Source organism: Lampetra fluviatilis, chromosome 10, assembly GCF_964198595.1.
Source record: "Lampetra fluviatilis chromosome 10, kcLamFluv1.1, whole genome shotgun sequence".
NCBI classification, from domain to species: domain Eukaryota; kingdom Metazoa; phylum Chordata; class Hyperoartia; order Petromyzontiformes; family Petromyzontidae; genus Lampetra; species Lampetra fluviatilis.
Window position 1 is genome coordinate 10,843,498 of NC_136284.1, and position 18,818 is coordinate 10,862,315.

At 50.1% G+C, this 18,818-nt stretch overlaps 1 protein-coding gene across 7 annotated transcripts in view; it reads left to right on the top strand.

The window, feature by feature from the left end:
- Positions 1-18,818, top strand: part of LOC144934572 (uncharacterized) — a 63,942-nt gene that overhangs the window by 16,263 nt on the left and 28,861 nt on the right. Inside the window, exon 1 of one of the 7 annotated variants that reach the window (XM_078860520.1) lies at positions 16,412-16,840. The exons of the other annotated variants lie outside the window; for them this stretch is intronic. The gene's annotated coding sequence lies outside the window, so the exon portion shown is untranslated. Of the gene's footprint in view, positions 1-16,411; positions 16,841-18,818 lie in introns of those variants that run through there. 7 annotated transcript variants of the gene reach the window in all.

Sequence of the window (18,818 nt, forward strand, 5' to 3'; positions counted from 1 at the left end):
TTTTGACCCCAGAATTAATCAAATTTGATGTGCCGCATAAGTGGGTGGCTTGCATGAAGAAAATTTAGCATATCGAAAGGAAACCACCTACTTTAATCAGTACATCGAATTTTATTAATTCCGGGGTTAAATTAATTTTTTTTCTAGTTTTGAGTGCAAATTAAAAGTTTGCACGTTGAAAAGCGAGATTTCTTCGGAATTTATTGAGTTCTCCCCAAAGTGATTTTTCTCAATCGACCTTCGTCAGTCGCCGTCATGCTCGTTAACACTGCTCGTCAAACTTCATTCCACTTCGCCAACTCTTCTCGCATGTCTCTCCTCAACCGTTAATGTTTAATGTCATTACTTTCTGACTGAGATGTTCTCTTTAAGGAGGGGGGGGGACATACTTTAACCCAAATAAATTTAAACAAGAATCGGAATCTTTATTTGGACTGGAGATGTCCAGTATGGATGGGTCAGCAAGTTACAACAAATAAACAAAAAGCCGATAGGAGTGCGAAATAGAGAAAATGGTAAGCAAGTCGCTAAATATAAATAAGTTAAATATTAATTAATTATAGTAGTCCGATTTATCAATCTTGGGCAAGGCAACAAAAAAAACCCATCAAAACAGTCCCAGACCACACCAAGATAACGCCACGCAGTCGTAGTCCCTCGCTAAAATGGCACATTGACATTGTAAGGAGCAAAGTTACGGATCACATTTGCAAATGTGGCTGTGTCCAGCGCTAACCTTCTACTCATACATTTCCTGAAAGCATCTTTAAAAAAAGAAAAACCTAAAAAAATTAACACCTATTGCAAGACTCGCCTGCAAAGAGCGCAAGGATTCAAGTGGCTTTCCCGGATAAATAATTATTAAATGATTTTATCTTTTCTATTTTTCCCACACACATTTGTCCAATGGCAAACGCGCTGCAAGACAACACATTTATTTAATTTGTGTTGTCTCGTAGCGTGGTTGCGTACGATAATCGAAACAGACTGGCGAGCTGGGCTTAATCTCCAATCTCTTTCTGATTATACTACACGCACGCAAATACACAACGATAAGTAAGTGAATCATAAGTCCGTACTTTGTAATACGCAATTTTCCAGTGGAAAAATGTAAACAACTGCGTGTATAAACATTTGCATATAGACAGAACTTATAGGTTTGACAATAAGAGACCACAGCCTCTTCATGGGAGACATGGGATACAGATGAATACAAAAATAAACAAGGAAGGTAAATGATGCATACACATGGCTTCTGCAAAGCTTTTCGGCACGTGTTTGTCCTCTCCGAGGTATTTCTCCGTGATAATAATTTCTAATAATAATTAAATAATTTTTCGGCGATACTTATCATTTTCGATGATAATGACGCTTAAACATTCCAAGCCGCGCAGTGACATCACATCGCACGTCACGTGACGGCGTGAGATGACGTTGCGCGTCATGAACATCGTTTGCCTCGGTGGTCAGGTCCAGACCTTTTAGCGCCATGTTTTTGCCAAAACTTTAATCGATTTGGGCCTATTTTCCCCGGTGTTAGTCTCTAATAGCAACGCAACTTTACACTGAAATATCCTTCACCTTGGATTGATGGTCTTTACGCGCGTTATTGTGCCTCGCCGTCTGTTACAGACGGACAGAGCTAATGCATGAATGCGTTCAATCTTACGTGCAAAGGATTAAAAAGACCATCTCGAGGTAATGCCTGTAGCCCATAAGCCTCGCGGACAAATGTTTTCCATCGGCGTTTGCTCAAGCGGGGCGAGCTGTGGACGAGTTTCGACTTTCTGAGTGTCATCGGCAGTGTGCAATCAGTTTTTGTTTTTAAAACGGTCACGTTAACGATGAAACCCAGGAACGTTTTTGGACGGGTTGGACGGTGCTGCCAAATCCGAGCGTGGTTCTCCCCCTCCCTTCCTCCCTCCCTCCCCTCTCTCGCCACTCTGCTCAAGATGAGACGCCGCCACTGTAGCGGGTGACGTGCTGTGGAAAGGTGAAATAAATAATGTATGAGCAAGCGGAGAGACTTGACCTGAGCTCCCGTTTTGCTGCAGGCGGATGGCATGGGCCCTCAACGATGCTTGATCGGTTTACAGGCGCTGGCTGTGGGAGGGGGGGGCGGCACTGCGATCGTGTGGTTAGCTTTGCATTCCTTCCTGCACGGAGTGACAACACTCGAGCCGCGAGGAGAGTGCCATTGACCGCGTTTGTTGTTGCGAAACGGTGGAAGGGGAAACGCAATTCTCGGTTCGTCTCTCGTCGTCGTCATCAAGCGGGGGATAATGTATCTCGGCCATCGCAATGCCGCCAGACGGCGTGGGGATGGCCGGTCGGTTGGAAGACCGACGGCGGAGTGGCAGCCGGACGAGGGAATGTGGCCGAGTTGGACGTCCAACCGTGGAGATGGAGCGATGAAATTTGCCCACTTGCTGGCACCAGACGCTGATTGGTGTCGCGTGACCGTGGCGGCGGCTTGGGTTCATGGGGGGTGGCGGGGGAGTGGAGGCCTAATCCAGCAGCGGATAGATCGTGGCTGATGATGATGATCTCGATACATTTAAACTTACTTGTCGTGAGAACACAACTGTACAAAAGAGACGGAGAAACGCGAGCAATACAAAATTAGAATGGGAAAAACGAGACCAACAAAGTACAATGTTAAATCGAACGGTGACCGTGAATTGTGTCAATTGGTCACCGTCGTCACTGCTTGGGTTGTGCAGTGAATCACTACTTGCCTCTATTTGCCCAGGGAAGCGATCGGGAGTCTCAAAGACGCCTTTCATGGGAGTCCTGCTTTTTGAATATTTTGCCCGTTCCCTTGTTGTCGAGTACTGTTGTGCGTGCGGAGAGGGGGGGGGGACTTTAGTGCGTGGGAAAAACACAAAGCCACAGCTTGTCAGAAATCTGTTTGTTGTACTGCCTCCCACAGGTGGCAACTTCCTTGTACTACACATGGGTGTCACGTGCATTTGACTGCCCCCTCCCATCTCTGTGTGCTCCACCGACTTCCATCTGGCTCGCTGCGCCGCCACTGCCAATTGGTTATTTGGACGCGGGGGGGGGGCGTGGAAGGTTCAACTCTTTTCGCCACCTCGCATTGATGTCTCATCGGGTGGTGCCAAGCTGTCGGCAAAAGGCATCATCTGTCGGTGCCCTGCACCATGACGCTGCGGTGGCGAGATGTTAACTCCCTTGCCTGGTATACAGGAGGTCGTAGGTTCGAATCCGACCCTTGATGCCTGTATATTTGGAGTTGGCATGTCCCTCCCCGTGGTCGCGTGGATTTTTCTCCAGGTCCTCCGTGTTTACGCTCCACATTTTAGAATCCAATAATTATTCGGCTGCTGTGAATTTCCATGTGTTAAGCCACTTTGTTGAGCTATCATTTGTGATGGCCAGGTCGCTTCTGAAAAACACCTGCATAGCTTCGTGGGCCTTACCTGGTAAAATAAAAAAGTAGTTTAGTTGACAGAAATGCAAAGTTGACTTTTTGACCCTTGGTCTTCAGAAAGCAAAGTGACGTGGGACGCTGATGGGTGACTCGCAGTTCGGAGCGGTGAGGCCGGGATCACCGCTGACATTCAATGGGGTTGTGATTTTATTAAAAACCCACTTTGGTTTCCACCCTCTGGTGAGGTGGTGTTGTTGACATTGCCGCCTCCATGTGGATTTTCGGGATGTTAAACAGATGGTAAATCTATCCCATGCCCTGAAACGTACGTGCGAGTGCTCGTGTTGTGTGTGAATTTTTTTCGTAGGGAGGTTTGGTGTGTTGGTTAGCACACTGCGCTACGAACCCAGCGACCAGAGTTCGATTTACGCTCACGGCCAACACCAGTGTCATTTATCTGAACCGGTTTTCTTGCCTCCCCTATGTCGACTCAACCATTAATTAGTCCCTGGTGCAGAGTGAGTAAACATTACCACTGGGTAGACAAAGGAGGCTGGGCGTGGTTCTGGCCCACCAACCCCCCCCATATGTCTGCACGCCCTTCATAAGGGCTCTCTATATATATAACAGCACTTGCCCAACAGTCTGTTGATGCCTCTATAAGGGAACTTTGTGAATGTGTTGCACTCTAGAACTTGCTTGCTCTTGAGACGTTTAACTCTGCAATTCAGTTGGTAAAACTCTCGACGCCGCGGGAGCTTCGCTGTTTGCGTGTTTACGCGCAACTCTGGATTTCGTTTGGTGCACTCGCACATATTTACAGGTGCGGTAATTTGTGTTTCTTAAACCGGAGATGCTGGTAGCGCGATGCGCAGTGTTTTATGCTTAACACAGGTATTCCTTGAAGTGGACAACTCTGCTCCCAACATGATCTTCTTACCAGGTCTTCAAGGAGACCTTTTGCTGTGGATGAGTGAGTGGGGCCCATCGGCGGAGATGATGGCGATGTTCAGGGAGCTGCCTCACGAATTGTCAACTTTTACTGAGCCTTCTTAATTAAAAAGCAGGGATGCGAATTCGAACCGAGGTCTGCTGCCAGACTCCTATGGAATTTGGATTTCCAGCCAAATATTTGCAGTAAACGCCACTCAATTTTCCCTTCCCGGCTAGTTGATGGATTGTCAAAGATGCTGGGTCATGATTTCCTTCTAGGATAGTTTTTGTTGTTGCTGTTGCCTCACTTTTTTCCACCCTCTAGTTTGTATATTTTTTTCTCATTTGGCTTTAGGTATGCACGTATGTTGAGCTTCTTTCGCACCGTACTTAGCCGACCGTGCTTATCGGAGTTGCGGGAGAAGGTACACAAACTAAACACAAAAATCAGTTCTTAAAGAAATTGGCTTTCAATCTAGATTTAAAAGTGCATAGGCCCGAGTGGCTTCCTAATGTCGGAATGAGAAGCGCTGTCCAGACGGCCGCAGAAGCGCATCCGCGGTGGCCATGTTCGTTCGATGGTCGGCCAAAAAAATCCGCTTGTTGGCCGTCACCGGTCGCTGCACCCAAGTACCGTTGCAGCATGGGAATATAATTTCTGAGCAATTTACGGAAAGGCAATTCCGCGAGTCATGTTGCACTCGGCGGAAGCCAAGTGCGCAGGGAGAGTATGCGTGGCCTTCACGTTGGCTGAAAACCGTATCTCTACGCAGTCGTAATTCGGCTTGCCGCAGTCCAGTACGATTTCGTAAAGCGATGATCTAACTTGTTTTCTGCCACAGCCCACGTGCGCTAGTGTGTTTGCGTAATTGCCGCACGTGAATAATTGAGTGTCGCATGCACGATGCCTTGCATGTATGGAGGGATCGATATCAGCCGGTGACTTGCCTTAGATGCCGTAGTTGTATGGGCAGCGCCTAGTCATGGGTGTGACGATGCACAAAACTTGTGCTTATTTTGAATATACTGCCATTGCTTTGTGATCCATACAGCCAGAAGAGACCGCTACATTTACCACGATCATATGTGTTTCCTAGTTTTTTTTTACTTAAATCTTCATTATTTACTGAAATCACCACCCAAAATCATGACAATTTAATCGCTGCGAGGGATTCATGAACTTGTGAACCTTGCCTACAGCCCCGAAATGAAAAGCTGCATTGTATAACGACTGAAATTACTAAATTTATTATTTTGCCGCCTGTTTTAAAACAATGCCCTTTTAAGGTGTGAAGTAATCACAGTTAGCAGCACCTGCGTTCACCACCACCACCGGAGTGGCAAGAGAAATAGTGGGTTGTGGGTTTATTAGAAAAAGTCCACTCGAGGCAATTTGCCTTTCCGACTTCTGCATCCATGCACAAGATTGTGCCGCAGAAACAAAGGGAACCATCCCAAGGTGCTCTTCCTGGGTGGGTGACTGGGTGGGTGCCTGGTTGGCTGGGTTGGCGATTGGTTGGCTGCGTGACTAGTTGGTTGTGTGTGTGACTGAGTGGCTGGGTGCCTGGTTGGCTGGATGGATGACTCCTGTGCAGTGCGTGCGATTGGGCTGGCTTTGTGTCTGGGTGGGTAAGGGAATGGGTATATCTGGGTTGGCTGCATGATTGAACCCTTTGCTGGCTGGTTGAATTGTTAGCGGCTGCTTGGCTGGCTCGCGAGTTGGTTGGTTGGTTGGCTGGGTTTCTTGAGTGTGGTTGCGTTGGTGGTTGGTTGTTCCATGGTTTAATATTTTGCTCGTTGGTTGATCAGTTAACCAAGCTGGTTCGGATGGGTGCCTTGTTGTTAACTGGGTGGGTAGCTGGGTGGGTGGGTTGATTTGCTGCGTGGTTGATTCCTGTGCTGGCCGGTTTAATAGTTAGCCAGCTAAGCGGATGTCAATGCGACTATAACAGTCAGCAAATTGCCTGCCCCCAACATTGTGTTCACATGATTCAGGTGTCTGGCACACGCCTGCTTGCCTGACTCTTCACTTTAAAATTGACCAGCTACACATTTCGCTCCTCGTGTGCGTCAGCGGCGGTTAAAGTCGGTTGAAATTAGTTCACGATCAATGCCGGCCCACTTGCTGCCCCTGCCCGTGTGTGATATCGCGGAGTCGCGCGCTTATTTTTGAAGTGTGCGTTGCCGCTCTCACCATGAAGCCGGTTTTAAAAATAGACGCGCATTTGTCCGTCCGTCCGTGTCAGCCCGTTAGCCGTGCGCGCGCCTTCGCCGTGAGCGGTGAGCCGTTCAAGTGAAGCGTGTGGCCAAGCCCATCTGGGACAAACGCGAATTTGCAAGGAAAAACATTTAAGTCTCCGCCGCCCTCCCCCGAACCCCGCTCGGTGCGTGTGCGCAATCCTCGTTAATTACCGTAATCCGCTTAAGCAGGAGGAGTCCTCCTGTGGGGCCCTGTGCTCGACGAGGCTACTGTGTACGCCGGGGGAGGGCGCGTGCACGCTGTCCACAACCTGAAACTCCCCTCGGCTGCCGGCGCTTCTCATCATCGCCGCGCGACATGAGCTCGCAGTCGGCCGTGCCGCGAGCGGTCACGGCTTTCGCCGGCCCAGCTGTGCCGCGAGGGGTCACGGCTCACGTGGTTGCGGTTTTGAGCCGAGATTCAAGGCCGCAATGACTTGGTCTCGTTTTTACCATCCCCATTGATTTCTCGTTTTTAGTTTTCGGTCTCGTTTAGTTCACGTTTTGGTTCCCCCTGCCCCAACCGCAGGGTCCTGAATGTGATGTAATGTCAGCGTGCGCGCTCGTGGTGTGGTTTACTGAAATTGTAAATATTCGATTGGTCACACGGCACCGTCCTGGGGGGGGGAGGCGGTGGCAGCGGGGGTGGGGGGCATGCGTCATGAGCGTAATAATAATTGATGCGATGATTTAGTTGATTTTATTCGATGACCGCATGCGTCGTGGCACAAGGTGGGGGGGGGGGGGATCCAGGGCACTCATTCTGTTCGGCGCTTGCTGTCTCTTTGACGTTGCCTGTCTGGTGCTCCTTGCCCCCCATTTCGCCATGAGGTTTTGTATGCCCCCCCCCCCCACTGCTCTTAATTCAAGGTCATGCTGACAGGGCTGCCACCGGTATACAAGTGAGTTGCAGAAAGTCTTGGGGAGGGTGAGAAGAGGATGGTGGGTGGGGTGGGGAGGTATGGAGAGATAAATTGGTTTCGTTTTTTTTAAAGTCACAGTTGCTGAGCACAGGCCCAAAGGGCCGATGTGCCTTCAACGAGCTGTAATAGATAAGGGTCGACTCGTTCCTTGAATTGAGCGAGGTTATTTGAGGAACTTTGGAAAAGGCAGAATGATGCGAGGGAATTCCAGAGTCGAGCAGCGCGACGGAAGGAAGCGGAAAGAGAGAGGTGTTGTGTTGTGACCTCTTGTATGTGTGTTCAATCACCGCAAGCACTGCAGAGTGCTTGCGGTGATCGAACACATAATTGGATGAGACGATTTCGTCGGTGTGATAAACAGTCCTCTCTACACGAGCTGGAGGAATCAATCGGCGAGGCTTGGACGAACGGTAACCATGGTTGTAGCAATGGGAAGAGTGCAGAAGTGCGTCTGTGTGGACTTCAGTGATGGATATTTTCACGTTTGATATCACAGCTGCCCTGCACGCGTACGGGAGCGGGAATACGTTGTGCGTATGTCGCGTTCCAGGCGGGGCCTTGCGGTTCGAAAACAATATTTGCGCACCTTAAGAAAATCACTAGCTACCCGGGACGTCTGCCCGTTGGGAGTGAGAGAGTGGAGAGATACTCTGCGTGTGTGTGTGTGGATTGATGTCACCTTCGTCGTTGTATCACGTGATGCCTCCCATCTTGTAAGCTTTCTTTTTCTTCTCGGTGGAACAAAAAAAAGGTTGTGCCGTCTACATTCATGAAAAGGTTCTTTTGTTTGAAAATTTTGCCAAAACCAAAAAAACCGCCGGCGGAGGCTTGTGCGCGTGTGTGCACGCGCGCATGTGTGTGTGTCCGTGCGTGTGTGCGCTTTTGTTTAAAAGGGCTGACGTGGCTTTCGCGAGCCTCTGATGATGCAGCGCTATGAAAATTAGAAAATTCCTCAGGGTCGCTTGTGCAAAAAAGAAAGTATTTCCAAAGTGATTTGGATAATGGCCTGTAACACAATACAGCACCCGGGTACATTCATGCGCCAGGTGTAGGCACTTGGGATAATTTTAAACACAAAATAACCAAGAAAATGCAAGGAGTGTAACACAGGCGTTCCCATCATGATCATCATCATCATCATCCATGATCTCTCCACTGCTGGATCAAGGCCATCCCCAAGTCGTTTCCATCCGTCATGATTTCTCAATTTCAACAATCGACGTAGCTCCTTGCACGTGAAACGATTTCGCCGCTCCATCTCTTGCAGAGGAACGTCCCTTGGCGTGTGTTGTCCCCTCCTTCCACTATCGCTTCCATCGCGGATCCCGACCACCATCCGAGCGACGATTCGTTTCGCCCAAGAACACTTCACCTATCTCGAGTCAATGTCTCTCATTTACGGACTTGTTTTTGTTTCTCTCTCCTTAACGGGTGCGCACGTTTTGACGTCCCCCAAAGGGAACGGAACCGAAGCTGGAAAAGTGCGCGCGCACGCATGTACGTTGAACTTCTTTCGCGCCGTGCTTGGCCAACCGTGATTATATAATCGGAGGTGCGGTGGGCAGGACGGCGAACTTAAACGCACGCAAACAAACAAACCAGGAAGCGTTGAGTGAAGCGCGTGCTTGGAATCGCGCTGACAGCCGCTGTTTGCCCCCCCCCACCCCCCCCCCCCGTGACGATTGTCGGTAACAGCCGACGTGAGTGGACGCCTTAACTGGTTTTCATGTGCGCGCTGCACACGGTGTGGGACACTTTTTAGATGTCACGTTTGTGTCAAATAAAGGGGTCGTACAGGGGTCTTTTACCTGGCTTGTGAAATACGGGAGCAGGGGGGAGGTAATGATGCCCCCCTCAATTCGTGTGATTTATATCGATTCCTTAGTTCACTATACACACTGAATCGTGCGCGCGTGTGTGTGCAAATCATTGTTTACGCTACAGTGTACGAGTTTGGAGCACGTTACGCTGCAAACCAGGCGACCTCAGTTCGATTCCCGTCCACGGCTAACATCGGTGGCGAGTGATATCTCAAGCGGTCCTGGCACCCCACTCGTGCCTGCACTGGTGTGAGCCAGCCTTGATCCAGCAGTGGATTAACAATGCCTTGTAAATAAACTGTAATGAGTTAAAACAACCCCTGCAAGCTGCTAAAGGCCACTCCATTCACCGCAATCTAAAAAAGAAAAAAAAATTTCAAATTGAATCTCTCTCCTGCATTGCGACCATTTACCAATGACCAGTGTGGGTGAATCGGTCTCCCCCCCCCCCCCCGCTTTCTCAGGCATCGGCAGAATTTCCACTCTCCAGGTATCGATGTCTCGACATCACTGACGCGTTCGCACAGCGTGGAACGCGCACCGGTACAACGCGGAACGCGCACCGTTATAATGTAGAATGCGCGCCGTCACAGCGCGGTTAATGAGTGGTCGACGACGAACTACTTAAACCGCGCGGCTGAGCGGTGCGATACAGTAACACGGCGGCGTACCCTTACCTCGGTTTTTTGTCCGCCGCGGGATGACTGCAGACCGTCGTTGCACTGGAAATGTGATTCAAATTTGCATTTACTGTATCCATGCCCTGTAACCTATATCCTGTGTACAGAAATTCCTCGTTGAACCAGGACTCCTTTTTCCAGGAAACCACCTAACCGCGTTATATGAGAAATTCCCGTATTACGATTGCGATGTCGACATGAAACGGCACATTTTGCACAGCGTGCTGTAACCGTCCACCCTGCGGGCTGTTGCGAGTTCGTGGTGCGACGGGCTCTTGCCGGTTCGGCCGATAAGCGGGAAGGTTACCGGTTTTAGACCCTCGCACGGCGGGGGGGGGGGGTGCTAAGCCTGGTTAATGCTCTGATGGGTAGCGAAGCGAGCAGGGAGGACTGCGAGCTGCGTGGGAGATAAGTGGCGAGTCTCACCCACACCTAGGCCTCGGCAAGGTAAGGTAATTTACCCTTTTTACCGGGTAAAAGGGTAAAGGTAAAGGGTAAAGGTGTCGACATGCCAAGGGGTAAGGTAAAGGGTAGGGTAAAGGTAGCTCGGAAGAATTTCCCGGTAGGTTAAAGGTGCGAAGTATTACCCGGTAAATATGGTACCTTGTTTACCACTAAACTCCGTGGCGCAATCCGTGGCCTCCATTTAACAAGTAATATTTTTTTTAAAACACGCTTTTATGAAATGTACGAGTAATGGCAGATCTCCACGACTCCAGGAAGTGGCCCCAAAGCTTGCCATAACGTAAGGGGACTGTGGCCAATTACAACCAACGTCAGTTGACTGTGGACAATTAGACCCAAGCCGAAACATAACATATACAAAAGTTTGTTTGAATTTTGTTTTATGATAGAATATAGTATTGTCATCAGTATGACATAAATATACCAAGTTTGCAGTCGATACCACATTGGGAAGTGGGTTAAAATTGAGTTACAAGATTTGAGGATACAACAACGACAACAACAACAACAGACAGAGTTCAAAGAAAGCGTGTAAAATTGGAATCATTGAGAGTATTCTATATGTATAAAGCACTCTACCTAGCATTTACCGTTATAAACCTTTTTCATGTGTAGTTCCCTAGAAATTACCCTGTAATCGGGTAATTTGCATGGGGTAAGGGTAAAAGGTAGGGTAAAGGTAGGCTCGTTGCTTTTTACCTTTTACCTTACCTGCTAAAGGGTAAAAGGTAGGGTAGAGTGATTGTATTGTGGTAAGGTAAAGGTAGGCTTGTTTTTTTTACATTTAACTTTTACCTTACCTTGCCGAGGCCTACCCACACCTCCGTCTTAGCATGGTTGGCTTCGTGCGGTGTGAAATAAGTTTTCCGTGCGTGCGGCAGGGTTTTTCTCCTGGTTCTCCGGTTTCTTCCCACGTGATGATGCTTAACACACACCCATGGGTGGAATTTGGCAGACAGCCCACTGTCGGAGGGGAGATGACCCTTCTGAGAAGCGGGCCTCGAGACTCTGCGGAGGCTTTTCCCGAGTGAGTCGTCATCGGCGTTCTTCAAGGGGTTGCACTTTTCTGCACCTGTCCCCCCCCCCCCCCCCCGGTGCATTTGCTGCAGTGGGACGCACCGCTCGTGAGGGCCCGCGCCACTCGCCCTCCTCGCGAATTGACGTTCACGGTTCGATTCCCGAATGCATTTCAGTATTTATTTTAATTTTAACATTGTGGCCTCTGGTGGCTGGAGGGGTGGGGGGTCACATGAAAGCATGATAAAAATGTAAGGTGATGTAACGTAGTCATTTTATCAGTCAAATGCTGAATGAAGGCCCCCCCCACGCTGTGTAGATTTTTTGACTATACTTCACCACGCTGGTCAATGCGGGTTGTTGAAGGAGAAAGATGACCCCGGACCGGTACGGCTATGACCCAGGTCCAGTCTAGATATCACTGATGTTAGCTGTAGCCTTGGAATCAAACCCGGGCGGATGGGTCGAAAGTGCAAAGTGTGCCGCTTGCCACCAACGATGCCACCTCTCCACGTGCGCCATGTAAACGATGACGCCGGCTCTCGCTCGCCAGAAGAATCGACGAAATTAGCCGGTGGAACCGACGCATCGATTTCTACACCCCCCTTTGTTCTTCCCCGCCTACACCCCCCCCCCCCCCCGTGCTTTTACTGTTTCAATCAAACATTGCGTGCAGAACGGGGCCGGGTGACCCGGGCGTGATTTTGAGTGCAGCTGGTGGGGTGGATGTTTGTATAGTAGCTGAGAGGAGGAGGCGGACGGGGGGAGAAGCATTGACACATCGACGCAGTCCGTGTCCTCACTGTAACAACAGGAAGGCAGCCGCAGCAACTCGGAACCTGTCGTGCGGAAATAAGATTGGGTCTCGTGGCCGGTTTTTTAATGTTGCGCAATCTCTCACCCCCTCGCTTTTGCGGTTACCGCAGGGCCCGCAAACGCACCAAGTCGCGCAACCGCTCGGCGCCTACAATAAGTGGCGATGCAGAGCCCGTTGTCGATCCACTGCTGGATGAATACCTCTCCCCATGGTGGTCGTGGTTGTTTTACCCAGACTGCACCACGCTGGTCGGTGCACGTCGGTGAAGGGAAGTATGATCACTCGCCACTGACCTTTTAGCCGTGGCCAGGATTTCAACTCGGGTTGGCAGGTTCCTAGTGCGGCGGGCTAACCACTGTGCCACCGCTCCAATGACAGCATTCTTTATTTGAATACATTTCCTTTTCAAGGCAAGCCTTGGGGACACATTGTTCAAATATATGTGCAAAGGAAGTGGTATAATCCTCTCGTCTTGTACAGCAAACGATGAACTTTAAACGGCATTTAACCAATAATTGTATTTCTAGTAATATGTATTTCATATGTGGAATAGATCACAGTTCAAAAGAAATTACACACGCTAATTAGAATATGTATTAATACTGGAGGCATCCGATGAGCTATAAAGCTCTTAAAATGTCTCAGTAGCAAACAGAATTTGTATTTAAATTCTGACTGGGAAGGAGCGTCATTGTAAAAAAAACAAACTAAGAACAATTTCCCAATGTAGCGTTTACTCCAGAGACCTAACACAGGAATGTCGGGGCAAGTGTTGAATCGCGTGGGTGGTTCCGCACGTGACGTTAACAAACCGGGTCGACTTCGCGGGGTTGGAGCCTGAAGGCTGAGCTCACGGCCACGGGGCTTCGGCGCTGCATTGTTCATGACGAGCTGTTTGGACGCGTCCTGGGTAACAACTAAACGCTCGCAGGCTGCAGAGTTGCCCATCTCGCGATGAACGACACGTGCTGCAGGGGCACGATCCATCGCTCGCGCGAGCAGCTTTGGGCGCCCTGTGTCGTCCGTCGCGCTTCGACGGGGTCAGGATGCAAAGCGCCCCCCCCCCCCGTCTGCTTTTGCATTCAGAAGTGAGAGTTTGCCTGCTGCAAACTCTCACTTAGCGATTCGTCGATTTCTTTTTATTGATTCTTAAAGCTCGCGATAAAAAAAATGCAATGATTCGCGTGTGCGAGAATTTTTACTTTTCTACGAAAGTGGCCATATCCGTTCAACGTTACTTCGAGGAAAGAAAGGCCGTGGCATTTTCCACAACTTGCCGCCCACCCTCCCCGTACAGGAAGCACGCTTTCGTTACAAGAAAATAAATTATTAATAAGGCCGCCGTTAACCAAACTCCACACTTGTTGAAATCCCAGGTGTGCATAATGACTTTTCACAATTGGGTAATAAAACAAGATGGCAGCACGTGGCGTGTGTAACAGACACCTTCCCGTAAACGCTCGAATCGACCATTGCACCCCCCCTGCCTTCGGAGGCGTTAGGGGCGGCGTGCGATGTGTATGGGGAGGCTCCATGAAAGACCAGCTTGCGGAACAATAGTGCCGTGTTGACGCAAATGGGTGGAGTACTTCTCTTGACTTGTGTTCGTTTCAACGTACGTGTGTGGTGTGTGACCTCAGGTGTGTGACCTCAGGTGTGTGTGTGCGTGCACACGCAGGAACAAAAGATCAACATTCCTAGCTGAAAGCTTAGCTTTTCATTCCCTCGTGTGAACATAACACCTCTCCCCTCTAAGCCGCATAATGTGCACGGCAGCAATTTTCATGCGTTTGATTCTTGCGATATATATATTTTTTACACTAAGTATTTTTCGACTGTCCCATCATCATTGTGGCGCCAGATGGAACAGTGTAGTGAGCAGTGCACCACGCCGTGTCGGAGAATGTCCCCCCCGGCTCCTTCCCGGCGAAGGCCACGTCACAGTGTGCACAGTCGGATGGAATGTCTGTGAACTTCTTTCACACCGTACATAGCCGACCGTGCTAATCGGAGGTGCGGGGGGGTGGGGGCACAACGAACTAAACAAAGAGCAGTTCTAAACGTCCGGATGGCTTTTCCATGCCCCCTGCGAAGAGTGTTCGTCGAATGGCAATTGAACCGAAACCGTTGGCCTCGGAGCTGCGATGACTAGATTTTTTTTTTAAGTGACGATCTAAATTTAACACGAGGGAATTTTGTTTTTATGTATTCACGTTGTCACCGGTTGACTGTGGTGTTGCGAGACCTCGCTCGCCACGCCGGAGAATTTGGTTGAGTCACGGGCAGCGGAAACACCCAGGGGTCTCCGCGGCGTGGCATGTCGCTCGGTTCCCTGACCCTTCCGAGGTCACGAGGTCACCTCGCGTGGACTCGCGGCACACGACCCCCGGTAGTTTGCGTGCGATTGGCCGAGTGTATTTTGAATGTGTTTTGTTAACTGTAAAGTCCTTCTCTTCCGTTTGTCAAACCTCTCAATCGCTTGTATTTTCCCACACCTTGCTGAAGTACGTTGGGATTTTTTTTTGTCGATCTGTAAAAAGTTGGGAAATCGGGAACGTGGGGGGAATTCCGATTCGCTTGCCTCAATTAAATAACGTAAATACAAGGATACTTTACTGCACGTGAAAACCTTTGTTTCTTATTCAGTGTTGTTGATTTTCCACCCCACGTGTGCAATCGGAATGGGTAATGAATTAGGCTTGCAATTCTGCACCTTCAGAAGAATGCGGTATTATTATCCAGCAGCTTTGGCTCATATGTAAACTCTCTTTTAAGGCCTGTGTCAACGGCAGAAAAAAATATTGTTAAAACAAATGCCGTTGCCAAAAGCTTGCTTATTTACAAGACGGGCACCATGGTTGAGCATATTCAAGAATGTGTAACACAACGAATGTGTTGTGGAATATCATCACTAATGAGATGGACACATTTCTGTTATATATTTCCATGTAAAAAATGAAATGTGTGTTCGTGCAGCTTATTGGACATTTAGACCACTTATTCATGCAGTGACCACCTCTGAAGGTATAAACATTTTGTTGAAATAAACAGACCCCTGAATCAGTTGTAACATTTAGTCTCGTCAGCAAGTTGGATTGCTCGAAAATGCCGCTGCTTTGCCAGATGTATTGGCATCAGCGCTGATAACGTGACAATCTGATCGGGGTAATGAACAACTTCCTCTCCGGAGAGAGCATGGCGCATGGGAGGCAGCGCAGTGTTCTGCGAGCGCAGTTGGAGGAAGTTGGATGACTGGCGCTGACTGGCGCTGACTGGCGATGACCAGCGGTGACTAGCACTGACCAGCAGTGACCAGCACTGACTAGCACTGACCAGCGCTGACTAGCACTGACTAGCACTGACTGGCACTGACTGGCACTGACCGGCAGTGACCGGCACTGACCAGCGCTGACTCGTGTTGCCCAACGGTGACTAGCAGTGACGAGCGCCACCAAAGTGGCTCGGCAGCGAGGTGTGGGGGGTCCATTCCTAACGGATTAACCGGCGGGCCGGATTAAGCCGAGATTGCCGGCACACGCACATTGGACGGTGAGTAATTCTGGTCATTTGAAGGCCACCCAGTGCACCCCGGTAAATGCGGGTTGTTGAGTCGTAACGTCCCCGTCGCTCGGGATAGCGGTTCACCGGGCTATATTTGAGCACTGCCTGTGTCGAATGTTTACTCCCCGGCGACGTTTGGCCTGAGCCCAAGGTGCTTGCCCAACGACTTGCTCTCTTCTTCGAGACGAAACAAATCCGGTGCCCATTCGGCGGCACTTTTCGACACAATGCTCGCGCACGCTTGACCGACCGTTAATATTTAAAGGCCGTGCGGTAATGCGACGCTCACTTAGGAGGACCGTCGTGAAATATTAAAATAGAGCGGCTTTTGTCTCATTTGGCTGCGGTAAAGCGCGAGCGGATTGGCCGGAGTGGCCGACGGGAGCTGGCGGTCGGGCTGCCATCGCCAGTCGGGATTGGCGGTTTGGGCAGATGGAGGTATTTTGGAAATGTCCGGGGGCCTCGTGGCTCCGCCTATGGTTGGGGAGGAGGGGGGCATGAGGGGGGGAGGGGGGGCATGAGGGGGGGTCGCGGGGGTTGGGGGGGGTCTTCTAGAAATGGCGTTGGTGTTGGATGAGTGCCGGGTGACAGCATCCTAATTCGTGCCGACCGAAATAACCGAGCAGGCTAATCGTCTTAACTTAGACACGGACGCACTCGTTGCTGCTGCTGGCGGGCTCGCGCCTGCGCGCGGCGTGACTCATCCCAGAAGGATAAAACCGGCTGCCGCTCAGACGCTCGCCATCATTTCGTCTGCAAGTTGCTTGTGTGTGCAAGTCCGGAGCCTCAAGCCACCCAGGAATTGGCCTCCCTGTCTTCTCGAACGTCGCGGCATTGAAACGAGAGAAGGAAGTTGAGGCTCCCACAGCTCCTGCTGCTGCTGCTGATTACGACCGTGATCGCTCGAAGACACTGAGAGCCGAAGGGCGATCGGGGAAAAAAGCCTTGAGGTTCAGCGACCAATCGAGGAGAGAGGGCTTCAGACTTTACTGGTAAGAGATTGAGTGCAGGCGTTGAAGTCTGGAGCCGATGTTTTAACTGGGAGTTTTGAGTTTTAAGTTTCATTCTTGTTTCTCTCTGCAATGAGAAGAGAAAATTGGCAAGAGACGGCACTTGTGTGTGTATGGTAAAGTGCTCGGCTAGCAACTGAAGTTGTTTTTATTCATTGACCTGGCTTGCCAAATGTACGGGTGGAATTCATGGATTATGTTTTCTCATTTTCATTTTTCTACTGTATTATCCAAGATTATATGTTGCGGCTTTTAGAAACTTTATGTAGAGCGCTCTATTATTGCCGAAAAGGGTAAAGCCAATACTTTTTTTATTAGAGACTTTATTAATTAAAAAACCTGACTATATTGCTGATATAAATTGTGACGCAGATAATCTTTCACACACAGACACACAGGCCCGCAGGTGCTATTCTTCTTGTCCACATAAATACATACACACACCGCAGCAAAAGAACCACTTGCAGCCTTTTGTTAATCCACTGTTGGACGAAGGCCTCTTCCCTGCTGTATCAGTCAAGTCATGAAGGGGTTGCTTGACCATACTTCACCACGCCGTGAAGTGCGCGCGGGGGGGAGGGTAGGACCGGTTCACTCGCTCTGTGGCCACGCGGAGCACCCCCTCTCCGACGTTCTCTCTCTCTCTGTCCGCCGCGTATCGCGTTTCCGCGGGCGAGTATTTTTGGAGGCTGCTTGCTTGCGGGACGGCACATGTCGGGACTGCACCCACGGCGGGTTGGGATCGAGGCCGTGTGGCTGAGAGGGCTCCGGGCCTGATTTATGTGGCGGCCCGGCGGTGGAGGGTAGTGGCTGGGGAGGGAGTGGTGGGGGGGGGCTCGCGGAGGCGCGGAAGAGAAGGCCTTGTTTGTGGGCCCCTTCGGCAGCCTGTAAATAGACGATGGTCGGCCGGTTAACGAGTGGCCCCGGGGCAAGACTTACATGGCGACACCTCCTTCGTGAAGACGAGAATAGACCGCCTTTATGGGGCAGTCGTGCCCCGGTGCCGAGGCAAATCTCCTGGTGGCGTCGCTGGTAAAATGTGTGAACCCATTCGTTGAGTTGTTCGTTCGTCTGTTGTTCAACTTTCCTCACCGGGTGAAGGGAGCCGTCGAGATCGAAGTTGTATTTTTTTTCCAAGGGAGACCTCGGGGTGAGCGATGAACGTCGGGTGAAGGCGCCTTCCGTGCGTCCGCGAGTGGCTTTTTGTTATCTACAGCTGCTGGGGGGGTGGGAAGGAGTCCCTTATGAATTCAATGAAGGCTCGAAGCCAACAACGGGAAACAACGTGCGTGTACCTGAATTCCCCTGCTCAATGACGCGAATAACGTATCGATTCAGGGATCAATTTGCCGTGCTGATTTGCGAAGGGGTGTTTTGGTTGGGTGGGGGGTCAAATCGTTCGGAGCGCGTCAAGTAACGAACAACAAGTTGATTTGTACAGCCACGAGTAGCGAAGTAACAACAGGTTGATTAAATCTTGACTTAAAGCTTTCGTGACTGCAGGAATTCCTATTCTTTGGGTCTTTCGGTAAAGTCACATAGATAGGTTCAAAGAAACTAACAAAAATAACAAAAACCGACGACGTTTCGATTGCAACACAAGCGGTCGTCATCAGGAAAGGGGGGGGGGGGGTGACGACCCCTTGTGTTGAGATCGAAACGTCGTAGGTTTTTGTTATTTTCTTTGAACCTATCTACGTGACTTTACCGAAAGATCCAAAGAACAAGTTAATTGTACATCAACGAGTAGCGGCCGACGAGCGTTCAAACGTGCGACACTCAATGCCGACCATCCAGCCAGGAAAGGCCTTCGCTCCCTCGCTCGCTCGCAGGACACCGTTCTCAGGAGCGTGTTGCATGGGGATGATTTGGCCGCTTCCGTTAACGAGCGTTCGATGTGGGAGGAAATCTGAGGAGCTGGCGGTGGTGAACCCGGCACGCGTCTGAGGGGGCGGCGAGC